The sequence below is a fragment of the Homalodisca vitripennis genome, chromosome 1 (assembly GCF_021130785.1).
Source record: "Homalodisca vitripennis isolate AUS2020 chromosome 1, UT_GWSS_2.1, whole genome shotgun sequence".
Classification (NCBI taxonomy): domain Eukaryota; kingdom Metazoa; phylum Arthropoda; class Insecta; order Hemiptera; family Cicadellidae; genus Homalodisca; species Homalodisca vitripennis.
This window is the reverse complement of record NC_060207.1, coordinates 6519710-6531953: the sequence shown is the minus strand read 5'-3', so window position 1 is coordinate 6531953 and position 12244 is coordinate 6519710. Positions and strand designations below refer to the sequence as shown.

The following is a 12244-nucleotide window of genomic DNA, read 5'->3' as shown; positions in this document are numbered from 1 at the left end:
AATGAATGCTTCTAGACGCGCAAACCCTAAAAAAGGAACAGTAAAAATTGTATTTAAGTTAAGAATCTGTTAACCATGGATACTGAAATAATAACTGACATAAATATGCTTACTTTTATTTGAAACTTTCTTAGAGTTAAATATATTACATCATAAATTCTTTCTCTAAGAAGGAAAGCGGTGGATAACTGCTACTAAATAAATAAAATTGCTAATTATAACATGACGAACGTGTCACTGTCATTGAATGGGGAATTCTCTGATATAACATATAATTGTAGCTATTGAGTTTTTTAAGCACATAGATATTTAATGCTTGTTTTGAAATATTAAGAACTTTCAATGATTCGATATGTAAATTGGCTTGCACTGTTTACTAGAAAATAAACTGAAGATGTGGTGAAGCTACGTACTTAGCATTAAATCTTCCTCTCCTAAACTCGAAAAAATCATAAACCTCGTAAAGCTTCAAAAAAAAAAAATAAACCAAAGTACTACATTCTTTTCTTCAATTTCGAAATATGCAAGTTCGGATTCAAAGTACAACTGGATGCATGGACGTACCCGGTGGACACGACGCCTTCTATTCCAACAACGTAGCGGACGTTTCTTGACTTTATGTGGCCATTTATTTGAGACACAAAACGTTTTCTTCAATGCAAGTCGACCTGGACCAAGATACCTACCAAACGCTTTTTGAGACACTTTATCTCACCTCATGATTAAGACGATTGCCAAAAGTGACATCGTAGCAGCAATGCCAAATGTCACGTCCACACTAGTGAGATGCGTTCACACTTCTATTACTTCACTTTCCACTTCTACGTAGATATTACTGTTCTTCTATATCGTGCAATATACTGACAGCCAGACAGAAAGATATAAAGTTTTTCAGGCAAAAGTGCTAAGCTAACGCTCTGCCAATAAAAACCCCATCATTGGTTTAATAACGACAACTGGGTCTAGAATAAATAATCTGCCGTATAAAGTTATACATTTTACATCAGGCCTTTCATATATTTAAGCAGAAACTACTATATCAAAATTTCTCCTTACACGAAATTGTTAAACTATTTCCAAATAACCTTTGGTTTCATTGGATTTTATGACAAGGGTAGACTTTGAACTGTGTCACCAAGGCCGACAAGTCTCTGTATTTGGCAGGGCTTTGAACGTGTTGCAAACCAAGCTTTTGTCCGCACATAACACCCGCTCACTGACATTTTTTAGTTAAGCTAGTTTTAAATACTGTATAGCATTATAATTACATGATAAACTGAGAAATGGGCACATATTTTAATGATTCAGCTTCGTAACGGTGGTAATGTATAATCAGCTTTTACATTTAAGGATTATATTACAAGGTTTTATTTGTGATTTAAACTTCCAAGTGTTAAATCATATTTACGAGTATTTGACCAATGCATGTAAGGTTTAATTTTTAACTTAAAATTTATTATGTACTTTACTCAATTGCTTAACATTCTTAGAATAGCATGGTAATTATACATGCAATATTCAAAGTAATAGCTTTCACATTACGTTTTGTAGGGAAAATACAAACATTCTTATTAATTAAATTTAAAGATAACATTCAGATTTTTGCTTAAACTATATATGACGAAGAAGCCCAGGGTATTACCTATCCTCAAGTAAAACCCTCTTGATACAAATGTACAGGCTAGAATATTATATATCGTACAACCGTTTCTCGTTAACAGAGGTTTTATAGATAGAATTTCACATAATTTAGGGATATAAATGAATATTAAATTTATTTCATTAGTTTTACATAATGTAAATAAATGTACAAAACAACATGTTCAGGCATAACGTCTTACGTGTAAGACATTTTTAATTATCATATTCTTAACCACGAACTTTCCTCGAACCCCAATATATATTCTGTGTTCTTCTTATTCAGTTGAGTTTATAAATTAAGTCAATACAACTTATGCATAGTATGATCTATTTTGTAATAATCGGCAAGAAATTAAACACGTTTTTTATTCTAAATTCTACTTTCATAACGTTTTATCTCACCAAGACATTAATTGATTTATTGATCGTATTAGTTACACAAGAGACGACTCATCAAATGCTGCAAATTGAGGCTCTACAGATGTGAGCACTTAGACTGTCCTCTCTGGAGCGAGAGAAGCGATCAAAGTTACGTACCGCAGCTTTGCGTCGGACCTTAAAACTATCTAAAATAATCCTCGGACCTCAGCATACCTCGTCTATATAAATGATTTAACTCTGTAACCAATACAGTGAAAGATATAGTCACTGATATATGGTCAGAAGTTCTTTTCTGGATTTTGGGTCCATAAAGTTGTGATTATTTCAAAGGGGTTGTTTTTTACATGAGCGATTCGTAATATGCATATTGAACATGCCATGATCCATACTTTACTTCATCATTGTGACACGGTCCAAATATATCCCGGAATGTATCTTGTAAACATGAATGTCGATAAATGAGTATTGATATTAAAATGAGCCCGACCCTCCCCACCCCTGTCCTACTAATTACAAACACGCCCACCTACGGCACAGCACACTCGGCGGGACAGCGTTTATTCCATTAGGGTAGACTCACAGAGCTGTACAATCGAGTTTCGGTGCACGTGATAGCTCTCAAGACGGTGCACTTACAGGCAATATAGCCGAGAGAGGGACAGCCTACCGTAACTTTATCCCCTCGTTTAATTCAATAAAACACTAATGGATTTTAAAAAGTGACAATAATTTCATAAAAGAGTAATAGCGAGAAATTTGTTAAATTAAGGAGAGCTGAGATGCAATATTGTCAACTTTAACTTCCCAGAACTATTAATTATTAGTAAAAACGTTAATTAGTTTTTGAACGGAAAATTAATTATAAGAATATGTGTTTTGATAATGAAATTCTTTCAGGTAATATTGAAATATTATCCGTGCAATGCTGTTTCCTTTAGAGGTTTAGGTTTTCAATTACTTAATAAATAATTTCAGAATATTCAAACTCAAAATGTAAATTTCTCATGGCTGAGCACTAGGGAAGTTATCACTTCAGGAGCTTGAAAATTGTATTTCTGTCCGTCTGTCTACAGGATATCTCGAAAACGAACTGACATATTTACTTGAAATTTTGCACGAAGCCTTATTCCCATATGGAGTTCGATGAAGGTGTATGACAATTATTTGTGTGATTTGGCTGACCTTTAGTGAACATTTACATTGGTCTTACTGGTACCTCTGATTTCAACAATAGAATAGCACTCTCTCGAAAACGAACTGACATATTTACTTGAAATTTTGCACGAAGCCTTATTCCCATATGGAGTTCGATGAAGGTGTATGGCAATTATTTGTGTGATTTGGCTGAGCTTTAGTGAACATTTACTTTGGTCTTAATGGTACCTCTGATTGCAACAATACAATAGCATTATAAGTAAACTTGTAAATAATCTGAATACAAACGTTAGGTATTTTAACATGAGACGTAATAACATGTAGCTATAAACTTGAAATTATTCTTGCAGCCTTACTATTTAAGTTATATAACTCTTGCTTTGAATATTTAGGGATTATTCAGTAAAATTGCATGATGCTTTTAATATTAAAGTAATATTTACAAAATTATTTTACTAAGCGTTAATAAAGGAAGATTATTAGTGAAAGTTCTTGGTTACCAAGTTAATTCGTTTGAATTTATTTTTCTTCCATCGGTTGAACAGAAATTATTGGTGTCAATGGTTTTGAATAATTAAGGCTTTAACTTGAGTTTGGCGATTACACAATACAGTATTGTTAATAATTTCTTTACCAAAAATAATATTGGAAATCAATTACTAAATATATTGTTAATGTTAGTACCTATTGTATATGACTTTTTCATAGAATTATGTTCATAGAAATTGCATAAAAGTGTGCTATTGTCGTAATATTACGTCATCCATCGTAAGAAGGATTTCTATGACAACAGCTCTCGCGTAAGTAGTTTTAGCGTTTTCTACTAGATGTCATCACCTCCTTGGTCCTCTATCTGCAGTGTTTGCATCTTGGTTAGTTGGCTGCAGTCGCACAGAGTAGACAACTATCGCGTGTTGTAGTTGCATGTCACCTGCCCTGAAGATTTTATATTTTTATTACTAATGTATAGTGTATTATGGAAATATCAGACGCGTAAATACAATATTTGATTCGTTTGCGTGTTGATTACACAGACACGGGCATTGAGAATGAATTAGGGTACGATGTATAACAAATAAATATAGTGTGGAAAACACTAAAAATAACATTTTTGCATAAAGAATATATATATAAACTCTAAAACTATGTATCTGTGTTAAAAATTAAAAAGAACCTCTCAGTACCACATGTTTTTAAGTACAAAGAAAAACCGTTAAGGAGTAAATGTTATGCAAACGAGTCGTACATACATTGCATAAAAATGTGCAAACACGTACTAAACAGCACAGCACAACTAGTATCTGTGTACGTTGATAATAATTGAGCAGTGGTCCAGACCCGGGTCTGGTGGCTGAATCCACAGGGCTCACTTTGTACACACCCGCATGCTGCTGTTAATCACCGAAACCTAATATGCTTGACTGACACAGTTACTGTGTTTGGTGCCTCGTCACCCACAAACGCCTCTTATTTACCGTTTATTGTAATACTTTACGTACCATGAAACCTGCATGAATTCCACTAATTACTGTTAGTCAACATAGCTATTAACCAACATTGGATACCTCTATGTATGATATACTCGTAATGATACTCTTACTGTACCTGTAATTTGCAAACCGCTCTGTCACCAACATAGTCTACTCGATCCTGAAACAATAGAGTAAACTGTTAATAAAAGTGTAATTCGTATTGAAAAGTGCATTTAGGTTAGGAACAGATTGGAGTCAACGCTCTGAGTATAAATTAGCATTTAAAATACTCTCGAAAACATATTCTGCGGCAGAGTATTGTTGTGGAAAGTTTATGTGATAAGATACTACTGCTCTCAACAGACACATTCTTCCGCCTTCCGAACAACTTTTCAATCTTACTGAAAAGATGTTAAAGTTTACTAACTTCACCAGTTCCAAAATGAATAACAACCGCTAAAGAAGTTCCCTGCTATGTCAAGAAAGTTATTTATCTTCATCCTAATCCACGAAGTTGTTTATCTTTAAGGAAACTCCGAAGAGTTTCCACCGAAACTGTCTATCTTTTAAATTGTGACTGCTCCTTTTGTGCATGTTTCGAGCTTTGCATCGGGAGGAAATTGGATTACTCACTGTCTTGACTGGGAGTTAAGGAACACAACACTACAGAGAACTAAAAGTAGCTACAAGACTACTTCTCATACTAGCTAATTCCATCTGAATTGTTAAAAGTAATTACGTGTCGAGAAGGTTGTACATCATAAGTATAGAACTAAAAGCAAAGGATTATTTGAAATATACCAAGAGCCTAACTACTCGTTCAGTCATACTGTGATTATGCATTGAAAAAATAGCCATGTGACTTTTAACGTACCATTGTTAAACCTGGTGGTAAATGTCTAACTTTATGAATGCAACAGATTAACAGTAAGATACTATACACAGCAAAAGTACTTTATTTCTGTAGTGTATAAAAGTCAAAGCTACACTGGCGTGCAGGTGGCTATATTAGTACAAGAATGGCAATGGTAAAAGTGCTTGATTTTAATAAGAATTTGTTACCACAATTTTCGACTTGGCAGCATATCCTCACAAGTTCTTATGTTATTTAATAGTTGATCACAAATAAAAGATTTTTTTTTACCTGAATTGAGATTTGGCCCACTATGTATAAATTTTAATAGGATCACTCATTTGAAATGTATTCTGTGTCTCAAACAAAGAATTAGCTTCTAAAAACGAGATTTTACAAACGATTTTACTTTAATAACACCACAAATTATTATAAAATTTACGATTGCCACCACTGTTACCGGAAATAAATGTCTTCATTTTGTTCAGTACGGACAACATTGAAATATTACGATACCTAACGATAATATGGCATGTAAATTTTGCACAAAAACACATGTTATTTAACAGCTGATCACAGAGAAATACAGTGCCTGAAGAGTGCACACTACTGGAATACCAGAAACAACTCAATCAGGTCATTTTGTTTGTACAATTACATATATTAAAAGGTGTACATTAACGACTCGGTCTTTAGTATCTGGCTCCAGTCCTATTCATCTGGAGCTTGAATCGAATATGAATAAATGATTTTATTCCTTCCACAAACAACAAAATTAATATTGAAAAAATGAACATCTTGGAATTAACTGGCTACTTTTACAAGTATTGTGGCCAGTATAAACATAACAAAATAAAATACACTGTTTGTGTCAGAGTCTAGTTTCTTAACGTGCTTTCAACAGCCGAGTCGCTCTCTATGGCATCTGTGTCTTAACACTAGCATTTGGCTTATCAATACACTTCTATACCTTACTCACTAGATAACAAATGGCTTACAATATAAAACAAAGAAAATTATGCTTCCACAGTAACAAGTAAAAGTAATAATGAAAACCCGTCAAATATACAGTACACTGATTGAAAATCATTTTTATTAAGAACATAAACATACTCATCTTATTTTATTTAAATGAAAGTTACTGTAAATTAGTGCTAATTTTGAATTTGAAGTTAATCATAAAACCAATTACACTCTTCAAAAGATAGTAAAAATGTCTTTAGCTTAAAACTGAAAGAATTTATATTGTTTCCTAACTTTATTTCGTATGGCAATCTATTAAAAAACTTGGGACCAACATAGGAAAAAGAATGTTTAAATGCAGACTTATTTACTTTAGGAATTCGGAAGATTTGATTCTCTATACTTCTGGTCTCATATGTTAGATCAGTAGTTCCTAAATTGCCACTTCTGAGATAAAAAGCCCTTAATACCTTAAAGATAAATAAATTCTGTAAAGGCAATATTTTAAGTCGACAAAAAAGTGGAAAAGAACTATCTCTCCTCTGTTTGTACAAAATAATTCTCATAAAATGGTTCTGAACTACTCTTAATTTCTCTATTAAGTACTTATATGTCCCCCCCCCCAGCAAATAATACCGTATTCTATTCTTGAATTAACCAGAGCGAAATATAAAGTTCTTAACAAATCTTGATCGCAAAAAATAAAAAAAAAACTTTCTGATTAATGAATTAAGTTTGGTTTTTAAAGTTGTATTGTGATTTTCCCATGTTAATTTCTAGTCAAAAATTACTCCTAAGTATTTAAAATTGTCTTCTTTTTTAATTATCTTACAATTACAGTCAATTTCTCCACAATTTAAAGCATTATACTTAAGGTCTTGGTCAAAAATAAAATCATTAAAGTTAAAATTTACATACTGTATTTTTTCAACATTTACCTGCATTTTATTTAATGTACACCAATTTTTTAATAATAATAAATCTTCTAAAATTTGATTTTTCAGCACTTGCACATTTTTATTTGAATAGAACAAAGCAATATCGTCAGCAAACGCACTAACCTTCCCATTAAAATTTATTTCTAACAAATCATTTATAAAAATAAGGAAAAGTGTAGATGAGATTACACTTCCCTGCGGTACCCCAGATGAAACCGGAAGTGGTGCACTGACGGATGCACTGACGGACTGACAGACACGTACCCGCTGCTCCCTGCCCGTGATGAAACCACGGAACCAACTCAAGGCTACGCCCCGTACTCCCGCCGCCTCCAATTTCAACAGCAAAATCTCATGGTCAACTAAGTCAAACGCCTTTTTAAAATCAATAAACAGACCAGTTGATTTTTTCCCTTGATTTAAGCTAGAATAAATCATAGTTGTAAAGTTTACAAGAGCATCTTCAGTAGATTTACCTTTACGAAAACCAAATGGACTAATACTAAAATAACCTATATTATTTAAATAATTAATTAACCTAACCTTCATTATCTTCTCAAATATTTTTGAAAACACAGAAAGCAGACTAATAGGGCGAAGATCATGTAACTTAATTGATTTATTTTTCTTATATATTGGAACAACTACGCTTGACTTTAGATTGCGAGGAAAAACACCAGATGAAAAACTTAAATTTATTATTTTAGTTACAACAGGAGATATTACATGAGAAATGCGCTTAATTAAAAATGTATCAATATTATCAAAACCTGCTGATTTTTTATTTTTTTAATTGTTTAATGATTTCTGAAACTTCATTTTCGTTAGTGGGAAGTATGAAAAAAGATGATAACCTTTGCTGTAAAAGAAAATTATTATCTACATTAACGGATTGATTAGACTGAACTTCAGCGAAGTATTGATTTACTATGTCCGCTACAACTTGTGGATCTGATAAAATTTCCCCGCTATCCAGTTCTACTTTTTCAACTGATCCTCTAGAGGAGGTTCCACTTAAACTATTTACAATTTTCCATTGAAGTGATGTATCTCCATTAGCTACATTAATTTTTTTACGATAATAACTATTTTTTGTTCTGCTAATTTCATTTTGTAGATTTAAACAAAATTTTTTATAGAAAGAACAAAAATTCGTATCATAATAATTTGGATGAGCTTCGGCAGATTTTGGTATTTATCAACTGCAATCTAAGTCATACTTGGGTGTCATTTAATAATGATATAATCTATAACGATTTTGGTGTATTTCATGTAAATTTAATAAGTAAAAAAAAACCGATAAAAATAGTAAAATAACAAATTATGACGTACTAAATTGTTACATTTCTTTTAAGTTTTACTGTGCTTCGTACTTAAAAGAGGTAAAGCGAAAGCGAGATTCACAGCAACTATTTTCATCAATTACGTAAACTTATGTGATGAAATTGGAAAAATCGTAGTCAGCTTTTTGAGTAAGATATTTCGTAGCGGTTTCATACTATTTAAGACAATTTTTAAAATGATGGTGGACGCACCATGGAAATAAAATGTAAGTCCAGTTTAAAAAGTCAGGAATATATTGTAAAATACGATATGTATAAATAGAAGTAAGTAAAATCCGTGGCCAAAAACGTTTTATTAATACAGTTTTGCTCACCACTAAACAATAAAAATAAGACTCAAAGATACAATTTATTTATGATGTTTTTTTTCTAGTTTTTTTTCTTGTTTGAATACTAACGTTCTTATAACAGCTGAAATGTTATATCAATTATGTTAGTACAATTTAATGTAAGTTACGTAATTAAACATAATGATATTTTAGTGATATAGTCACAACATTGTAAATTAGTACCTTTAATTTGTTTTTCATCGTTTTAGATGTTTGATGTAAAGCATTAATGATAATAAGCAGGAAAAGCATGAAAGCAATGAATGCGTATCGGCTAGGTGGACTAATATAAAAAAATATGTTTTGTATTAGCTAATGCAATAAAATAGTACTTTGAACTCATACAGTGTATAGAGCGAACTATTGTTGAACTACTACATAGAGTTTTCCCATTAATAGCCACGAGAGTCTCTAACATAAATATCACAAACAACTACAACACATTCACACAGCATGAATATTATAGGACACGATATGTGATTACAATTCTAGAGGGTAAATTTAGAAATTGTACCAAGCAATATCGTATATATATATATAGATCAAAGTTATTTTGCTGATTAGTCCAAAATGTAACAGAACATAGCGTTATTTGTTGTCCTAATTAATTATCTCCATTGTATAATTACATCCCATGAACATTTTTATTTACTTTGTCATTTGAACAACAACAAAAGTAATAGGTATATCCATGGGAATAGTTTTGTTACTGTATTTACTACACGTGCGGTTGAATGCCATATTCATCCTTTGACACGGATCAGACTGTAAATCGAATCCCCACAGAGATATGGTTCTGCCGTATTCAATACGCTCTTCTCAAAGCTTCATAGTCAAAGGGACGTAACAAAGCATATACGCAGGAATACCTGAGAGGCGTAACCTGATAAGTCTGCAAAGTCTAGACAGGAGATGGAATGTGTCGCTTTTAAAAATTCTACACTATTATACTTACTTAACATAAAAAATAAAATGAAAGTAAATAGCTATTATATGCTACGCAGTTCTAATATTTTTTAGAGTGCTTTAATTACGATACGGTTATTTACAAATTCAATCAGTTTTCTATATTTATATGGATCCACTTAATTTTATTAGTGCTGTTATTACAGGAAACCTGTACTTGTTCTTTTGGCGTAGATATTTTCCTATTAGATTTTGGTGAACTCATAACTGTGTCTTTTTTGTGTGTGTTTTCGTATCTTTATGTTGTGACGTGTGTTACCTGAGTAAGAGGGCAGACTCCACTTCTCGAAACATTACGCAACATATAACGATGACAAATATCTGAAATCCTTTGAAATGATGGACCGTCTATTATAAACTTTAACTAAATAAGGCAACGTACAGTTACTAAAACGACTGCCTACTTGGTATTATTAGTTTTTAAATCACCATGACATGCCATATATGTACAGTTTGAAATTGTAAATGTCATCAATGTTGATAATTCACTTTAATATTGCATCTGAATACAAGCGTACAGAATTAAAAACCACTTAATACTATATATCATAGTGTACGTGGGTGAAGTGATGAGTTTAAAGTTAAATAAATAAATCAATTATCAACTATAAATAAGTTTATTATGAATTTCAAGATTTTTTATTCGGTTGCTACAATTTGAAAGTGTAAACTATATAAATGAGAGCCATGTTTCCAAGTTTCAGAAATTTAACCATGATTATTAATATGTAACAAGTTGTAACAATAAAAGGTCTGAAAGTGTTACAGCAATGCGAGAATCAAGGTTTTCTTTTCGGTCTCAGCCAGTTAAATCTATAAACTGTCTGAATGTGAGCCACATTTCCAAGTTCCAGAAAGTTAACAGTGAACGACTTCAGGAACCGTTATTCAATTGAACCTGGCAAAGTTACTTTTCTCCTTCATCTCCCAGATTCCTTGCTCCCAGATATTTGTTTGATTCCTATTGCTAAACACTATACATTTTACAGTGACACCAGCTATATATCACCGCAAACAGTTTTGTTTACGTTTTCTGGAAACATCCTTTGACTATTTTGTGAAGATATGCCTTTGGGTATGACAACATCATATTTATGGAACTACCAAAATCCTAGGATATTTGACTGTAAATAAAACAGTTGTGTTAGATAACTTACACATGAGTCTGTTTTAGTTCATACCTGCATCTAATTACCAGGTATTTTAATGAGTTTAAACCAACTTTTCCAAATATAAGGCAATAAAACGCTGCAGATTATAACATCTATGTGAGTGAAAAGCATGGATACACTCTGTTTAATTTTTAAGTGTCACTTCATTTGAAAGGTCTTAATAAAAGAAGAACAGTTGTAACTAGAGATTTCTTTCTCAACCCAATACAAAATGGCAGCTCATTGAGATTAAATTCAAAAGCATGGATGGATTCTGCTAAATCTTAAATGGGTAATGATAGAAAAACGAAACTGAGGACATCCCTCTAGGAAACAAAAGCGAACCATTTCCCCAAAACAGGCTTTTTGAGGAGCAGTTTTAAATGTTTTAATGTAAAGTTACAGTAATACTAGTAATATTAATTATATTAAGTAATAAAACGAATAAAACTTACTAATCTGTGTTTTTTATATTGGATGTTCAAACTGCTGTCTCAGGACGGTTTGACAATATCCAAGTCTGTTGTAAAAAATTTAAACGGCACGCTGTATGGGCTCACGCGGAAATTTCCTCTAATATTCTGTCCCTAAGGTGGACTGTGCACTGGGGTTTCGTTTTATAGATGATGATTTTACTGTGACCTCACACAAAGTAGTGAACTGTGATAGATTTGACGATCTTGGTGGCCACTCGATACTTCCTCTTCTGACTATTCTGCGATTTAAAAAAATATTTTTAGATACTCACGGGCATGCAGGCCATAGTGTGGAGATTCTCCATTCTGCTGGAATCAAAATTTTTATAAAATCTCCTGGTATACCTCCGCATTAAGATTTAGATCAATAAAAAAGCGCAACAAACTGATCCCTCACAATGTTAAGCCACAAGTTTAATTCTTCAGGGTGTTGAGCATGTTCCTCTCTCAGCCCAATAACGAGCATTGTCTGTTAACGTTACCGTTTAACATAAAAGTTGCTTCATCTAAGAAGGCAATGTTGTTTAATCTAATTGTATCATTATCAATGTTCCACATTATTATTGCAGAAAATTA

General features: G+C 32.3%; 1 protein-coding gene across 1 annotated transcript in view; it reads right to left on the bottom strand.

Annotated features, from left to right (window-relative positions):
* The window catches only part of LOC124365864 (discoidin domain-containing receptor 2-like), a 194197-nt gene that overhangs the window by 143596 nt on the left and 38357 nt on the right, over window positions 1-12244 (bottom strand). The window contains 1 exon segment of the mRNA XM_046822345.1: window positions 4783-4827. The gene's annotated coding sequence lies outside the window, so the exon portion shown is untranslated.